This window comes from Heptranchias perlo, chromosome 18 (genome assembly GCF_035084215.1).
Source record: "Heptranchias perlo isolate sHepPer1 chromosome 18, sHepPer1.hap1, whole genome shotgun sequence".
Taxonomy (NCBI): domain Eukaryota; kingdom Metazoa; phylum Chordata; class Chondrichthyes; order Hexanchiformes; family Hexanchidae; genus Heptranchias; species Heptranchias perlo.
In genome coordinates, this window is record NC_090342.1 from 31,369,736 (window position 1) to 31,385,880 (window position 16,145).

General features: G+C 42.8%; 1 protein-coding gene across 3 annotated transcripts in view; it reads left to right on the top strand.

The window, feature by feature from the left end:
• Positions 1 to 5,975: 5,975 nt before the first annotated feature.
• Positions 5,976 to 16,145, top strand: part of chrm2a (cholinergic receptor, muscarinic 2a) — a 77,021-nt gene continuing 66,851 nt past the window's right edge. The window contains exons 1-4 of one of the 3 annotated variants that reach the window (XM_067999632.1): positions 5,976 to 6,049; positions 6,680 to 6,837; positions 8,021 to 8,188; positions 14,263 to 14,684. The gene's annotated coding sequence lies outside the window, so the exon portion shown is untranslated. Of the gene's footprint in view, positions 6,050 to 6,430; positions 6,520 to 6,679; positions 6,838 to 8,020; positions 8,189 to 14,262; positions 14,787 to 16,145 lie in introns of those variants that run through there. The other 2 variants (XR_010966214.1, XM_067999631.1) reach the window with 2 other exon arrangements.

Below are 16,145 nucleotides of genomic sequence, written 5' to 3' on the forward strand. Positions count from 1 at the left end.
TTTAATTGACACTAACTGTATACACACTGATTTAATTGACACTAACTGTACATACACTGATTTAATTGAGGTTGGTTATACACATGCTGATTTAAATGAGACTAGCTATTCACACACTGGCTTAATCACATGTAAAGAAGACAAATTTTGACATATTGAATGACTATAGAGGGGTCCAATTATAAATGGACAGAATCGTGGATTACAGTCCCCAAATCACCACTAAAAATCTTCTAAATAAAAACAGAACTCGCCTTTTGAGTTACTGTAACTTACTGACCCTGATCTATGCCCTGCTGCATCTAACAATGATTATTGTGAAATGGATAGATATCGAAGAGCATGGAACAGCAGAACTATAAAAGGACAAGGCAGGAGATGGGGATATGAGAGGTTGACTGGAAGCTTGTGGTGGTTCTGTAAGGTCCAGGAGTGAAATTGTTTATTGGCATTTGGCTGGTATTTAGGAATGCTGTGCAAGCATTTTCAGAGACCCTACCTATCTTGTATAAAGAGGTTTGAAGTACAGTGAAAATGGGACATAATGAACGTCCAAGGCAATTGCACCATAAGTCAACTGCATAGAATCAGTCTGAGATACGGTCCACACTGGGTTATGATTGCAGATTTAAAGATTTAAGTGAGACTGAGGACTGAGTCTGAGAGTTGTCAAAAATTTGATTGGTTGAGAATAAAAGACCAAGGTATGAGGAAACGGAAATGAATTCCAGATCTGCCCCCAGCTTTTCTGATATCTCCCTGGAGGTCTTTGTGGAGGAGATTAGGGCAAGGTGGGCGGTATTGTTCCCCTGCCTCTGTGGGAGCATCCGCAGGGCCACTACCCAGCAAGCCTGGACTAAGGTGGCTGAGAGGGTCAGTGCATCACCCCGAGGATCTGGCTTCAGTGTAGGAAGAGATTCAATTACCTTACAAGAGCAGCAAAGGTGAGTAAGGTTCTTTGCTTCTCCAGTTATCTCAACAGCGTCTAACCACAAAAGCAGGTTACCACAGTTTAGGGACTAACCCTGTACTGACTCAGAGAAGGAAGTACAGAGCCGGAGTTAGAGAAAGTGCAAACACTTGAAAAAGTAAGACTTTAATTGTGTTATTTAATTAATTACCTGTGAATTTATGAAAAAAACACTCAACTGTGTGTGTGAATATGACTCAGATTGTTAAACTGAGTTTGAACTTGTTCCCTGTGCTGTGAATTATCTGATTTCTGTTTGGTTATATATGTCTGTATAGATTTTATGGACAATATCTACAATGAATTTGTGACAAAAACCTAAAGGAGATAGAAGCAGCACCTCTCACAGCCTGAACATTGCTAAGTTTACAAAATCTGTTATTATAGCTCCTAATTTCTTTGTTACAATTGTGTAATCAATAAATCTATTGTTCACTTGAAGCCCAACAATTCTCTAAAAATATTGATTCTTTGATGCAGAAAATGCTTCTGCAATTAAGGCAGCCATTTTATTCACTTATTTTAAAGATGGATCTGTTAAATGTGGCGCAGAAATAACACTACTGGTAATGGATTAAAAATGGCTTTTGAAAGTGTGCGTATAATAGGAGAATGGTAGATTGCAAGAACGATTTGGGTGGAATTGAAGAAAGATAAGAATAACAGTGCAACAATTGATCACTAGCTCAGGAATACAGTGAGCTGTATAGGGAAGTCAGAGGACATGGTGACTCCTAAAATTATTGAACAGTTAGCCTAAAATCAGTTGTGTAAAAATGCTTGAGAGCATTATATGGGATGCAATCAATACTCATAAAGAATGGAGAGGCTATAAGGAACATTCAGGATAGATTTAGAAGCAATAGGACATATGGAGTGTACATCAGGCGGGCCAGCTTGGAGGAGTCTATGTGGGACCCGTGCCACTTTTATGGTTGGGCCTATTTCAAGTTAATTTGGAGAGCTATCAGCGTGAAACATGCTCCCAATAGGCCGCTCAATGATAAGGAGGGTGGAAAATCTGACCGCTGTTTTTTAAAGAGGCTGTTTTTTAAAGGCCTTCTGCAGGGCATTAAAAAGAACTGCATTTTTTTGAGGCGGACAGAGACCAATAAGATTGTGCAGCAGCAGGCAACATGACTTCCAGCAGGAGCCCGTAAGTTCTCAGAGATGACCAGGCTGGAGGCCTGGCACAGCAGGGTGTTTGAGCATTTTCTCTTCATTTTCTTTTTCTACTTAACTTTCTGTCACATACTCTCACACAGCATGACAACCTGGTGGTACAATGTGCTGCCACTCATCTGCTACTGCTTACCCTTGCCACTGTATGCTAATCCTTCTCCCCCATGACTTTTTCCAGATCCATCTCATGACTCAGGCATTCCACTCACACAGATTTGAGGTGGAGTACCCTCCCAAAGATGCAGCATCATTCGCTTTTACCACTCCGAGCACCAGCACAGAAATCGGCACCACATGTAATATAGATAGAGAGTTACAGGAGTCTACACTGGATGATTCATCGAGAGTCTGCTTTCTGACAGATCAGTAGGACTGCTGAGCTTCAGTCTGGTAGCAGGAGCAGTCTTGCAATGGGAATGGAACATGATGTCATCTCTCATAATGTCAACACGTTTGGACACTTGTGACTCATAAGAACATAAGAATTAGGAGCAGGAGTGGGCCATACAGCCCCTGGAGCCTGCTCTGCCATTCAATAGGATCATGGCTGATCTTCAACCTCAACTCTACTTTCCCGCCTGATCTCTATATCCCTTGATTCCCTTAGAGTCCAAAAATCTATCAATCTCAGTCTTGAATATACTCGAATGATTGAGTATCCACAGCCCTCTGGGGTAGAGATTTCTAAAGATTCACAACCCTCTGAGTGAAGAAATTACTCCTTATCTCGGTCTTAAATGGCTGACCCCTTATCGTGGGACTATGCCCCCTAGTTCTAGATGCTCCAGCCAGGGGAAATAACCTCTCAGCATCTACCCCATAAAGCCCTCTCAGAATTTTATATGTTTCAATGAGATCACCTCTCATTCTTCTAAACTCCAGAGGGTATAGGCCCATTCCACTTAATCTCTCCTCATAGGACAACCCCCTCATCCCAGGAATCAATCTAGTGAACCTTCATTGCACCCCTCTAAGGCAAGTATATCCTTTCTTAGGTAGTCCAGGTGTGGTCTCACCAAAACCCTGTATAATTGCAGAAAACTTCCTTACTCTTGTACTCCAGCCTCCTTGCAATAAAGGCCAACATACCATTTGCCTTCCTAAGTATCTGCATATTAACTTTCCGTGTTTCATGTACAAGGACACCTAAATCTCTCTGAAAACCAACATTTAATAGTTTCTCACCATTTAAAAAATATTTTGTTTTTCTGTTCTTTAACTCCCTTAGTGTGAGAAAGCCAGCTGGGCCAGACTGCCCCAGCACATGACAAATTGCTGCTGTCTGCAGCTGGATCCTCTCAGGCCCAAGCTCCTAGAGGTTGCCAACCATCAGCATCTCATGAGTCCTTGATTGAGTCAGGATGGCCTGCCACCTCCCATGTTGCAACAATCTAGTAAGAGAGCACTTGAGACCATCAGTAGGGACTCACAACAGTGACAATTAGTGGGCAGACATCTGTCAGCCAATAAAATCATAATGCTTTTTGAAACCTTTGTGTGCAGACATTGTTCCTGTCATAGTTAATGTTAGTTGACATGAATATCAATGTTGGTCTTTGGACAGGTGCAGTTTATTGGAGGGTGGAAAGACTGGGAGAGATGTTGGACATGACTATTAATGTAAGGGAGCAAGGATTAGTAGTGTGAAGAATTCTTCAAGAGCTGTTGTTGAAAAGCTCTACCTGCAGGCAACTGTTGGTCCCTCTCCCACTTCCGAACCATCCTGTACTCCCTCAATGTCTTCTCCATCAGCATGCTGAAGATCCTTGTCCAGTTATGGCTACATGTGTTATCTCTGTTGCAGAGAAAAATTATGCAGCACAAAACAAACCATTATCATACGGGACACTCTTTGTGGGATGTATCGCAGAAAGCCACTAGACCTGTCCAGGCACCGAAATTGTTGCTTGAGGACTTCAATGGTCTGCTTGATAAGGGCTCTAGTTGACCCATGGATCTGATTGTAATGCAGTTCAGCCACTGAGCGTGGGTTCCTCCTGAGCCAAGTATGCAGGGGATAGCCATTGTCTGCAAGCAACCAGCCTCTCACTTGTTGTCCAGGGACAAACAATGGAGAGGGGGGGGGAGATGGAGGATTGCCACAATACAATTGCATCATAGCAGCTGCCAGGGGAGTGAACAAGAACCAACATGATGTGCTGTTGGTGATCACACACCAATTGCATATTAAAGTAGCGGAAGTCCTTCCAATTCATAAAAGAAGTGGGGTTGTCTGAAGCAGTCCACAGGATGACATGGATACAGTCAATGACTCCCTGGACGTGGGGAATCCTGCAATTTGCGCGAATCCCCAGAGCACTATCCTGCTGCTTCCAGATGTTAATCCGTGTTTTTCTTTTGCTAGTGTTGGTTGAGGGAGAAATATTAGCCAGGATACCAGAAGAGCTCCCCAACTCTTTGATTAGTATCCAGTGACCTTCAGCATCTACTTGAACCACACGCAAATCGGGCTTCATTTTAACGTCTCATCTGAGACTATTGACAGCAGATTTGGAAGAGAATGCATCATGTAATAGTAAAAAAATTGCTGATGATATTGAACTATGTGACCAGTCAAGATGTATAAGGGAGCTGAACAGCAGCAATCTGGATCAATTAAGCAGATGAGCTCGGAAAAAGCAGATGCATTTTAATATAGATAAATATAAGGTATGTGGTATTGAAAGCCATAGTGCAATGAAAGGGTGTAAAGATGGAAATGGAAAAGTGGTTATGTATGATTCTTCTCTCTTCTGTGCCTAACAGCACATTAGACAACCTGTTTCTTCCATTACTTTACGTCCAGCAGATTGTGCTGTGGGATTTTCTGTAACAAAACCCTTTTTTATGTGGATAGGTTATTAGCCTGACTGACAACTCCCGACCAGGAGGACCGGCTGGATGCAATTATGGAAGGGTTCACAACAGACACTGGATCTCAACCTTGTATTCAGAGGCTGGAGCTCTGGCCTCCTGCTTGCTGGAGCTAAGATGGAGGATCACCCCTCTGCTCTCATTGGACGCAAATACCCCACCGGATGTCAACTCAGCATCCAGAGCCCAGAACTCTGTCTCCGCTCATTGGGATATGAAAGTAAATTTGGGTCCCTTAGAGGCAGAGAAAGGAGAAATTATAATGGGGAATAAGGAAATGGCAGAGACGTTAAACAAATATTTTGTATCTGTCTTCGCAGTGGAAGACACAAAAAACTTACTGGTAATAGTGGGGAACCAAGGGTCTAATAAAAGAGGTGGCTGCAGAGATAGTGGATGCATTGGTTTTGATCTTCCAGAATTCCCTAGATTCTAGAATGATCCCAATGGATTGGAAGGTAGCAAATGTAACCCCACTATTCAAGAAAGGCGGGAGAGAGAAAACAGGGAACTATAGGCCAGTTAGCCTGACATCAGTAGTAGGGAAAATGCTAGAATCTATTATTAAGGATGTGGTAACAGGACACTTAGAAACCCATAATATGATTAGGCAGAGTCACCACGGTTTTATGAAAGGGAAATCATGTTTGACAAATCTATTAAGAGTTTTTTGAAGGTGTAACTAGCAGGGTAGTTAAGCGGGAACCAGTGGATGTAGTATATTTGGATTTTCAAAAGGCAGTTGATAAGGTGCCACATAAGAGATTGTTACACAAGATTAGGGCTCATGGGATTGGGGGTAATATTATTAGCATGGATTGAGGATTGAGGATTGGTTAACGGACAGAAAATAGAGAGTAGGAATAAATGAGTCATTTTCGGGTTGGTAGCTTGGCACTCGCTGCCTTCAAAAGGACACTCATGCACTGCAGAGAGTTCAGAGGTGAATGGCAAGGATGATACTGTGAGGCAGAACTTCCAGAACTGAACTTTCTCCCATTGGTGAAGGAAAGATTGACCCAGGTATTTAAAATGCTGACAGGCATAATAACATAAATATACATCGACTGTTTGACTTGGACTGTGAACAGAGAATGAGAGGTTAAAATATTAAGAAGCATCAAGTAAGGCTCGAGTTTAGAAGAAATAACTCTCCCACTGCAGGGTGATGAGCTCCCAGCAAAAAAAATGAGCGATGAAAAACTTCTTGGGCTTAAAATTGTCAGTTAAAATGACACTTTTGATCGGCAACATTGCTCTACGGTATATCGGGCATTCGGTATAACTGTCTAACTATCTCCTTGGACTTCATGCCCTTTATCCAATGGAGAAGATGTTGACGGGAGATATTTAGGCTTGGTGGGATTGAGATAAGAAGCAGTTCTGGAGATGCAGTCTCTCAACGATCGAGTTGTGCTGAGCACAGGAGTGTTTGTTTAAATCCTAGCAGCTAATAGAATATTGCAATAGCACCATAAAACTTTCTAAATGAAGTATGAAATCTACTTTGGTCACGCTCATTGCTTCCTTTATCTATCTTAACTTTTCTGTAGTTTTTTATGTCTGTGCCTCATTGCTTTCCTTCATTATTGAATTAAGCTATTTCCTTTATTTATATTTTCGGTGTTTTTCCCCCTTCTCCAAAACGCGAAGGTGGATTCACGCAATGCTCCTGAACTACCGGCCACAGTTGGTGAGTCCGGATTTCGCAGTATTTGAACTGGAAGCTCCTTTCCACTGACGGCGGAGTAACTCGGGAATCTTAACACAATATTTATTACTTTCAGCGGGCTTCGGGGAGAGATTGGCAGGTAAGAGCGAGCAGCCGTGTTCTACTTCACAGTGCGATTCAAACACAAAGTCAAATAAAAACAGAAAATGTTGGAAATATTCAGCAAGTCGGGCAGCATCTGTGGAGATAGAAAAAGAGTTAACGTTTTAGGTCGATGACCTTTGGAAGGCTGTTGTTGGCTTCAGCTAAATGTTCCAGCATTTTCTGTTTTTATTGCAGATTTCCAGCATCCGCAGTATTTTGCTTTTGATTAAGTGTCGGAATGTGCATTCTTTGCCTTTAACAAGACACTGTGCACAGTCCATCACAGAGCTAAGAGTGTCGGCGATCGAGAAAACAAAAAAGGAATCAAATGAACACAAGGGAAGGAAGCGAAAGTGGAGAGGAATTGTTTTTTTTTCCAATTTCCTCAAATTATTTGGTCTGGCTATCTTTGTTGCAGTAAAGGCTTTCAACTGGAAATAATGTCGACTGTGACTTCAGCACATCTGGAGCAGAATTTGGGAACTAAACGTGGTTGGTGTGGGCTGTTCGTGCAGCGAGCCATGTGTAGTAATAGTCACTATAATAGCAAATAGCCAACAACACCAGATAACACGCGGTATTAGGAAGGCTCTGCTCACCTCACTGAATATTCTATCAGAGCTGAATTCCCCTTATCATTTTTCTCAGTGGGATCAGTGCCAGCTCGCGGACCTCACAGAATCATCCAGTTTTATCATTACAGTCACGTGTCTGAATAGATTTCTTTCGTATTTACATTTTTCAGTTGAATCGTTCCTCGGTATGAACAAGTTAGCTGTGTGCAGAATAAATTAAAGGGCATGTGATGCTGTTTTTTTTAATGCTCGCCTGCTTATCTCCTTAACGTTCAAATGTCTCAACAACACTGATATCTTTGGCCACCAGTTGGTTCCAAATGCCAGTCTAGAGTCAGCAAGTTCTGCATGCTCTCCCCCACACCATCCCTCTAAATAAAAGAGATCGGGCGAGACCAATGCGAGTAGGATTGCGCTTTTTGACAGGAGAAAATAAATCTTCTGAATTCGACACGATTTTTGTGGCTACACGGGTGCCCCCGGGTCACTGGGACTGGCGAGCAGAATTAAATATACACCAAAGTACCACAAATACAATAGAATCTTGGATCCAGAATGTTTATTTATAAGATTAAAACAAATATTAAATGTTTCTGCTTCCAGAGTGTTCACGCCTGTGTGTGTGCGAAGAAGCGGCCGAGCTGTGTGGTTGCAGGGAGGTCAACTACAAAACTCCCATTAGGTCGCGGAATGTTCTTCGCCGCTCATTGACATAAAGTCTGAGATCCGAATATAATATCCGAATCTTTCCACCTCGGTTCCAGAAAAGAGGTTAATCCCTTATGATTCATTTACAATAATTAACTAGCATGGGTATTGTCATAGTTCATTACTTTTAATCATTCACACATTGTAACTTACACAGGGTTTGATCTGTAATCGTACTCGAGGGATGTATTTATTTGGGGATAGGTGGTTTCTTGACATTTAAATCAGGGCTAAATCTGGTGACTTTATTGTAGTTTTCACTAGGCTTTATACGATTTATTTGTTCGTTTTCGAACCTGAACTTTGCAATGTGTTTTGAATATAACTGATGCCATTCCTAGGTGCAGCCAGATAAGCAAGCGGTGGGACTCCATACCCTTTCCAAGCAAACTACGCTGAGGAATGTTTATTTCTCACTGCGGTGGTCCGGTGCAGTTACCCCAACCGGCCGATAAAACTGAAGACAATTCAGTCACCTGCAAACAAACAATACTAACTGCTGTTAACTTGTGAACTGGGTACAATCTTTATTTCCCAGCACAACTGTGAGACGGCTAGATCCTAGCGTACAAAGAACAGCAACTCCAAGATGTGGCTAGGACTACATCTTGCACCTTCCCAAAATAAATGGGTGACAGTGGACATCTACTCAAAGTCCACAAAAACCTTCTGAGACAATCCCTTTTCACTGCATTCTTTGCTATAGCAACTTAATGTGGCGCACAGCATCATTGGGTCATTACTTAGATTCATCATGTAAGGTCGAACGGGTGTGATGAAATTCTTTTGACAAGACTAAATATCAGTCGCTTTTTAGAAACGAATTCAACCTGGAACCCAATTCCAATGATTTAGAATATTTCTGGAGCTTTGCAGAGCTGGGTTAAATAAAATTAATAAGCTGGTCAATGGGTGAGATGTTTTACGCTTCAATGAGTGAGCAGTCACAAGTAGCAGATCGAAACACGTTTTGATTTGTGAATGAAAACCTCTTTGAAAACGGTTATTGTCATTGAGATGACTCATAGGAAGATAGGAATCAAGAGACATGCAGCGTTCTTTAGTATTAATCGGAAGCTGTTATTTTGTTGGTAAACACGAAGATTACTGAAAGAAGCAGTCATTGGGTGAAATACTGTAATACCGGAACCTGTATAAGGGATATGGGCCAAAGGCAGGTATATGGAGTTAGATCACAGATCAGCCATGATCTTATCAAATGGCGGAGCAGGCACGAGCGGCTGAATGGCCTACTCCTGTTCCTATGTTCCTATGCTCCTAATCGGATGAGCGGATTTTCTATTTTTTTCGATTAAGTGCTGGTGATTTATTATTATTATTTAAATTTATTCCTGGGATACAGGCATCGCTGGCAAGATCAGCATTTATTGCCCATCCCTAATTGCCCTTGAGAAGGTGGTGGTGAACCGCCTTCTTGAACCACTGCAATCCATGTGGTGAAGGTTCTCCAACAGTACTGTTAGGTGGGGAGTTCCAGGATTTTGACCCAACGACCTTGAATGAGCTGCAATATATTTCCAAGTCAGGATGGTGTGTGACTTGGAGGGGAACCTGGGGGTGGTAGTGTTCCCATGAGCCTGCTGCCCTTTTCCTTCTAGGTGGTATCAAATGGACTGTTTTCTCCTGGGTGGTGTTGAGCTTCTTGAGTGTTGTTGGAGTTGCACACATCTAGGCCAGTGGAAAGTATTCCATCACATTCCTGACTTGTGGGGGAAAGGTTTTGGGGAGTCAAGAGATGAGCTACTCACCACAGAATACCCAGCCTCTGACTTGCTCTTGTAGCCATAGTATCTATATGGCTGGTCCAGTTAAGTTTCTGGTCAATGGTGACCCCCAGGATGTTGATGGTGGGGGATTTGGCGATGGTAATGCCATTAAATGTCAAAGAGAGGTGGTTGGACTCTCTTTTTAGAGATGGTCATTGCCTGGCACTTATGTGGCACAAATGTTTCTTGCCACTTGTCAGCCCAAGCCTGGATGCTGTCCAGGTCTAGCTGGATGAGGGCATGGACTACTTCATTATCTGAGAAATTGTGAATGGAGCTGAACACTGTGCAATCATCAGCGAAAAGCCCCACTTATGATGGAGGGAAGTTCATTGATGAAGCAGTTGAAGATAGTTGGGCCTAGGATACTGCCCTGAGGAACTCCTCCAGCGATGTCTGGGGCTGAGATGATTGGTCTCCAACAACCACAACCATCTTCCTTTGTGCCAGATATGACTCCAGTCCACTAGAGAGTTTCCCCCCTGATTCCCATTGACTTCAATTTTACTCGGGCTCCTTGGTGCCACACTCGGTCAAATGCTCCTTGATGTCAAGGGCAGTCGCTCTCACATCGCCTCTGGAATTCAACTCTTTTGTCCGTGTTTGGACCAAGGCTGTTCGACCTAATCACATATATTTAGGTTGACAGTTTCGGCGCTCTATAGAAATACCCTTGTCATGACGATTGCCAGCACTCGGCACTCGCTGGTGTGGGTCCTGCGCCACCCTCCGCCCGCAATTTGCTTTTCTGAGTTGGATTTCTATTTTAAAGATCTCTAGGATTTTTCCGTCTCGGGCTAACTCCGAGTTCACATTTAAGCACAATAAACAAGTCATGCCTGATTTTTGTAACAAGCAGCGATCGCTACCGCTGACACAAATAGTTACTTAAAGGGAGAATCGTCTTAAATCCTGTTGGATTTAAATCAGTGTAAAAGATTCATTAGTGCACGTGTACACTTTAATTGCTACTTTTAACAATCACAAAGCAATCGATATCCCCACTGACTCCCTCACAGAATCCTCTGAATTCTCTTTTATAGTCATTTCCAACTATCGATTAGCAGTAGAACTAGATATCGCTCAAACACTTGATAAGTTGTTCAATAAATTCTATTCAACGTTGTCTTTTGTGCCTGTGATGAGCGCCTTTCCTTCATTCAAACAACTCGAGAAGGTCTTAATAAGACTCATAAATATCTCTAATGTGTCTATATCAAAAGCTTGGTCGAATTCAACGGGTGATGTTTGTGCTGTACATTGGTTTGTGAGGTTGTGCTCTGTTGAATCTGAATGTGAAGCAGTGATGTCCATGCTTTGGTCACAATTCAACATTTCTCAGAGAGTTTGTTATGTGGAAGTGAGGTTATAGAAATTGAAATGCCAAAACGTTTCAAAGAGATTAATCTTTCTTTTGACATTTTGTAGAACTGTCTCGTTTTCTCTGAATATAGTAATCTCTACTCTTTCAGGATTAGAGCGACACATTGGTACATTGTCTACAATAATAAACAATTACAATGTGTCTTCGAATGAACTAACAGCCGCCTATGGTGTGTTGTATGCTTTCCTGTCGCAATACGGTATAAAATGAAATATGTGCCCAACGAATAGATCAGTACCAGCATTGATCTCCGACAGCAGGACTGCAAACCAAGTGGCAATGTTAGCCAATGTATCCTATCCTTGGCGTTTAGTCATAATCCGAGGAAACCAAAGACCGTTTCCATTTCTGCAGGCAGTGATCACTGGCGTTGAACGGTTTTAGTCCAAAAATCAGAGGCTTTGTGAAAGGCAATAATCCAGAGAAAATGGGAACGTGGATTATTAAACATGATGATGTCGGTTTGCAACAGCACCCAAAGGCCGGAGCTCAATCTTGTCAATAAACAAAACAATTGTTTATTTCCTACACGCCCTGAGGTGTGAAGGAGGGCGTCTCAACTAATGTTCTCCCCCTTAGGGCTGACCAAAATCTGGGAGATTGAGGAAGGACATTAAGGGTTTCGTGGCTTCGGTTAATGACTGTGGTCTCTAAAGACCAAAGATCAAGGGTGAAGATCTGTATGGCTGCTTAGAATCTGGGTACAGTAACGCAACAGCACAAGGCAGACTGATTGGTGCTGGTACAGTGCCAACGTTGTCCAGAGAAAACGGGTATCTGACTCGTCAGTAACCACAATATTGTTTTAAACTAGTAATGCGAGGTAGTAGAGGGGCAACGTCGGGGTGCTGGAAACCAGTCGCACAGAAACCTGGGTAGGATCACGTTTCCTGAACATTGATCTGACCACAAACGGAAATCGCCCAACTGAGGTTCTTGAAACTTTGTAAGAAATGCTGCCAACAAACACCCAGTCAGAAGGGATTAGGGGCGCGCCACATTATGTTGCCTGGGCATTGAACGGCAACATTGGGAGACAATATGACCCTGAATTTCCACCGGGTTTCCGCCACACTTGCGGCGAAGTCCGAGGAAATTCGGGGCCATGCATTTGCTGGTTGCTGTTCAATCTGGCCGGAAAACAGGCGAGTAAAAAGAGTTGGATCCTCTGATCTGTCTCTGGTGCTGAAAAAGCATCGGTGGAGGCACGGCGACCTGAATTATTCTCTGAAGTGCTGATTAGCGCCTCTGGGCCCATGTCCCTGCAAAGCGTGAGGGCGCCCAGCTTCCACTCAGTCTCACCCATGAATTAAATCATGTCGAGCCTTAAATCGCAGGCAGACTGGCTGCAGTAAGATCTTATTTCTGATACCCGTGTGCATTGTGTATGTGCCTGGCTTGCTATTGTGGTCACTGTTCTCTTTGTGCTGCTTCTAACAGGTGGAATTTACTGCGGGTGAGGTCATTTTTTTAAACGCAGCCTCACATAGCAAAGTAAAACTTATTATGCAGGGAACGTTAGCTTCGCTCTGTTCTTCCTGGTTCAGTGAGATTCACAGAGCCAGTCCAGGGACATCAGAATATTGTTGAAGTTAGGAATTTGAAAAGCTCGAGAATAAAACCCTGGCCGAAATCTTTGGGCGCACTGGGTGGGGAGGTTCCGTCCCTGATGTATTGAGACAGCGACCTTGAGGAGATAGTTACTTTGCTGTGGAGACAGTGTTTGAGGCTGCGTGAACACTCACGGCCACAGACAGGAAGATTATCACTGAACTAAAATATACGCGGGGCTAGGATTAAGGTGACATCCTAAACTTTTGATTTGCAGAATCTCTGATTTGGGATTTTATTCGCTGCCTTCTGCAACCAACACGTGACATGATTGACATGATATTTGTACAAAATAGCAAACTGTCGCAAATCAGATGTGAACTGTTTCTGCCAAATAGCGCACAGTCCAACCTCAGAGCGAGATACACTTTCTAATGAACCCAGGGCGTGCTCTCTGAAAAGTATGAATTGCATTTTAAGGCTCCGGGATAGCACAGCTCCAGGGTCGTACCTTCCATCCAGTTAATTGCCATCCTTTATAACCAGCAGAGACGTTGGTGGTGATAAACGTTCGATATTGCATTTTGTGTTGTATCGATCCCACTCACCAGGGTGAGGTCTCTTGCAGTGCGTGTGCAGATCTCCTAAGAGTTGTCAGCAATATATAATACTGTCTGAAGAAAGCAAATGATCGCGGTTTAAATAATTGCCTGAACCTAAACAGTGGACAATAGCGACGTTGAATGTGAATGTAGATATATTTAAACGCTCAGGAAAATAGACCACTTCGCTAAAGCAGAATGATCGCGTTGTGTTCATTGTCTGAATTCTAACTACCACCGTATCACTTTAAACCAATCAGACAGCAGTTTAATGGAGTAGGATGTTGGATTTCGGATCAATAACTGTCTCTTATTGTATCATAACTTGTTGCGAGTTCAGCTCTGGGAATAATAGACTGGTACTTGGATAAACTCGGATGGCCAAATGGCTGTTTATTATCCTTGACCTCTTATGCTCTTCGCACAGGAATCTTATTGATGTCAAGTTTCAAAAAGTAATTGGAAAGAAGTCTGCAGTAATGTGAAAATTGCTGATAACAGGTCGGTCCATGAGATGTGTGTTTCTGTGCAATGTTGCACCAAATCAGATGCAACTGTTTATTTTATTGGCGGCGTCGAACGCACGTCACAGTCACAAATGCTTCGCCATATAAAGAGGTTGTAATGCCCTGTTTAGAGTAGCTGTCAAAATAGTTCATCCGGTGGAGCTCTGCAAAGCAAAAGCTTTTCCCCAAGCTAGGGCCTAGGGTCATTAACTATGGTGGACACCTTGAAGCGTTATGTCGTTTGCAATACCGTGCCCAGAAATGTTCGAGTAGTTATACCATGTTAACGGCCAGCTGTGTTTTGCAGGGAATCGCTCCTTGGCGCAGTGCTGTATCTCCTCAGAGCAACTCCCTTGTTTTCTTTCATCGGAGGAGAGAGAAAGTCCAAGCTAAATTCTCGCACTGTGCCCCTCATTGACTTCCTATTCATTGCACTGAGGCACTACAGTTCTCACAACATCTTCTGTTAAGACTTGCATTCCTCCCAAAGCGCTTGCAGCTATGTGACAGCAAGCTCTTATCAACTGCCTACATTCAGCTCTTTTTTGACGTTTCAAAACTGTTTGTCAGTCGCCTCGTCTACAGAGACTGCTGAAGATATGAAAAGGAAGGACATTGACACTTTCAATTGACTCCGGACCAGCCCAAGTGTGCCGCGTCAAAGAAGGCTTGAGTTCTGGACCTCCAGTCAGCACGGTTTGAATACTACTTGGGGCGGCTGGATTTCAGGTAAAGAGCTAAATAAATCTAATTCTAAAATATTTGGCATCTATCTAAATGTGTTCGTAGGTTTTAATTCTCAAGAATAAAAACATTACTAATGTTTCCAAATGATGAGTTACAAAGCGACACGTTCGTTTTCTGTGTGCGTGCGTCTCATTCTGTGTTTGTCTGGTACCCTCTCTCTGTATACAGAGCGAGATTAGAAAGCAAAATGCAGCTTCAGTCTTTCTGCTACAACAGTCGGGATCAAGTACGTGGTTTAATAAGGTCTTAAGATTCTATTGATCAGCTCCCAGTGAAATACTGTTGCCACTGGGAATGCAACAGTGGTGACCACAACAGATATAACAATGGTAATGGTAAGAATATGTATTAATAATTATGTGAAAGGACATTAGTCGGTTGAATTAAATCAGTTTAGCTGTAAGGCTCGATATTTTCAACTGATATCACCTTTCTAATCAAATCGTTTGTAAAGTAGGCTCGAGCTGACCTCTAACTGATAGTAAAAGAGTTTGAAGGGCGGCTGTACACATCTAGCCAAGCCCAAACGGTACTCGTAAACTGGCATTTCTTTAACAAGTGTCTCAGCCTTGCAGCTCACCGCAATTCCCGAAATGTATTTCCTAACCATTAATTAATAGGGAATCACGGGCAGTATCTGGGATTCCGTAGTAACTGCTCTGAAGGTTTGCATTTGGACATTACGATATCCTTAAATGACTTACAGATCACGTTGTGTCAAACATTGCGAGTATGGGCAGAGCGACTGGTGTACGGTGCATTAGTTCCTTTACGGGATTTCTCTTGCCAAATGGCCAACTCTTGATTGAAGTAACAGTCCCGTTGGAGCTAGCACTGATTGAGAGCAGCACTTGACTTATCTAGTGGTAAAGAACACTGAAAGCACAGCGGTAAGCTTCTCAAACGTTTGCTATCTAATACTGTCGAGTTAGCGCAAAGCCTAAGATTCTTTTTCCTGTCTTATCACTTCTGGCTCGTACTAGGCGATTGCACATTTCTTTGTTCCTTCTGACCGTTGGACCGTCTAACGGAGTTGGAACCAATACAATTGCAATTGCTAAAGGCCAGTACTGCTCTGACACAAAGGGACATTAGCACTGTAACGGTAACGCTATGTAACTGTTCGTCTTTTATACAGAGACAGCGATAGCTATGTTAATACTGGAATCAAGGACGCTTGAGCAGTGCCTTTAGGACTAGAACATGGTTGTTACAATGAGTACAAGTATTAACTGATCAACACGGTGCAAAGTACTGGCTACTATGTATCCTTGACCCTTGTGAACCGCCAATTGAGAAACTTTGGATTTTGGATTTTGCATCACGCTAACCAGACAATTCCATATTTTCTGATTTTCATGAAATGACTTGCAATTACAACACTCATTTAACATGTAAATGTTAACACGTCGTTTCTATTCTGCCACCAACCCTCAGGCCTGG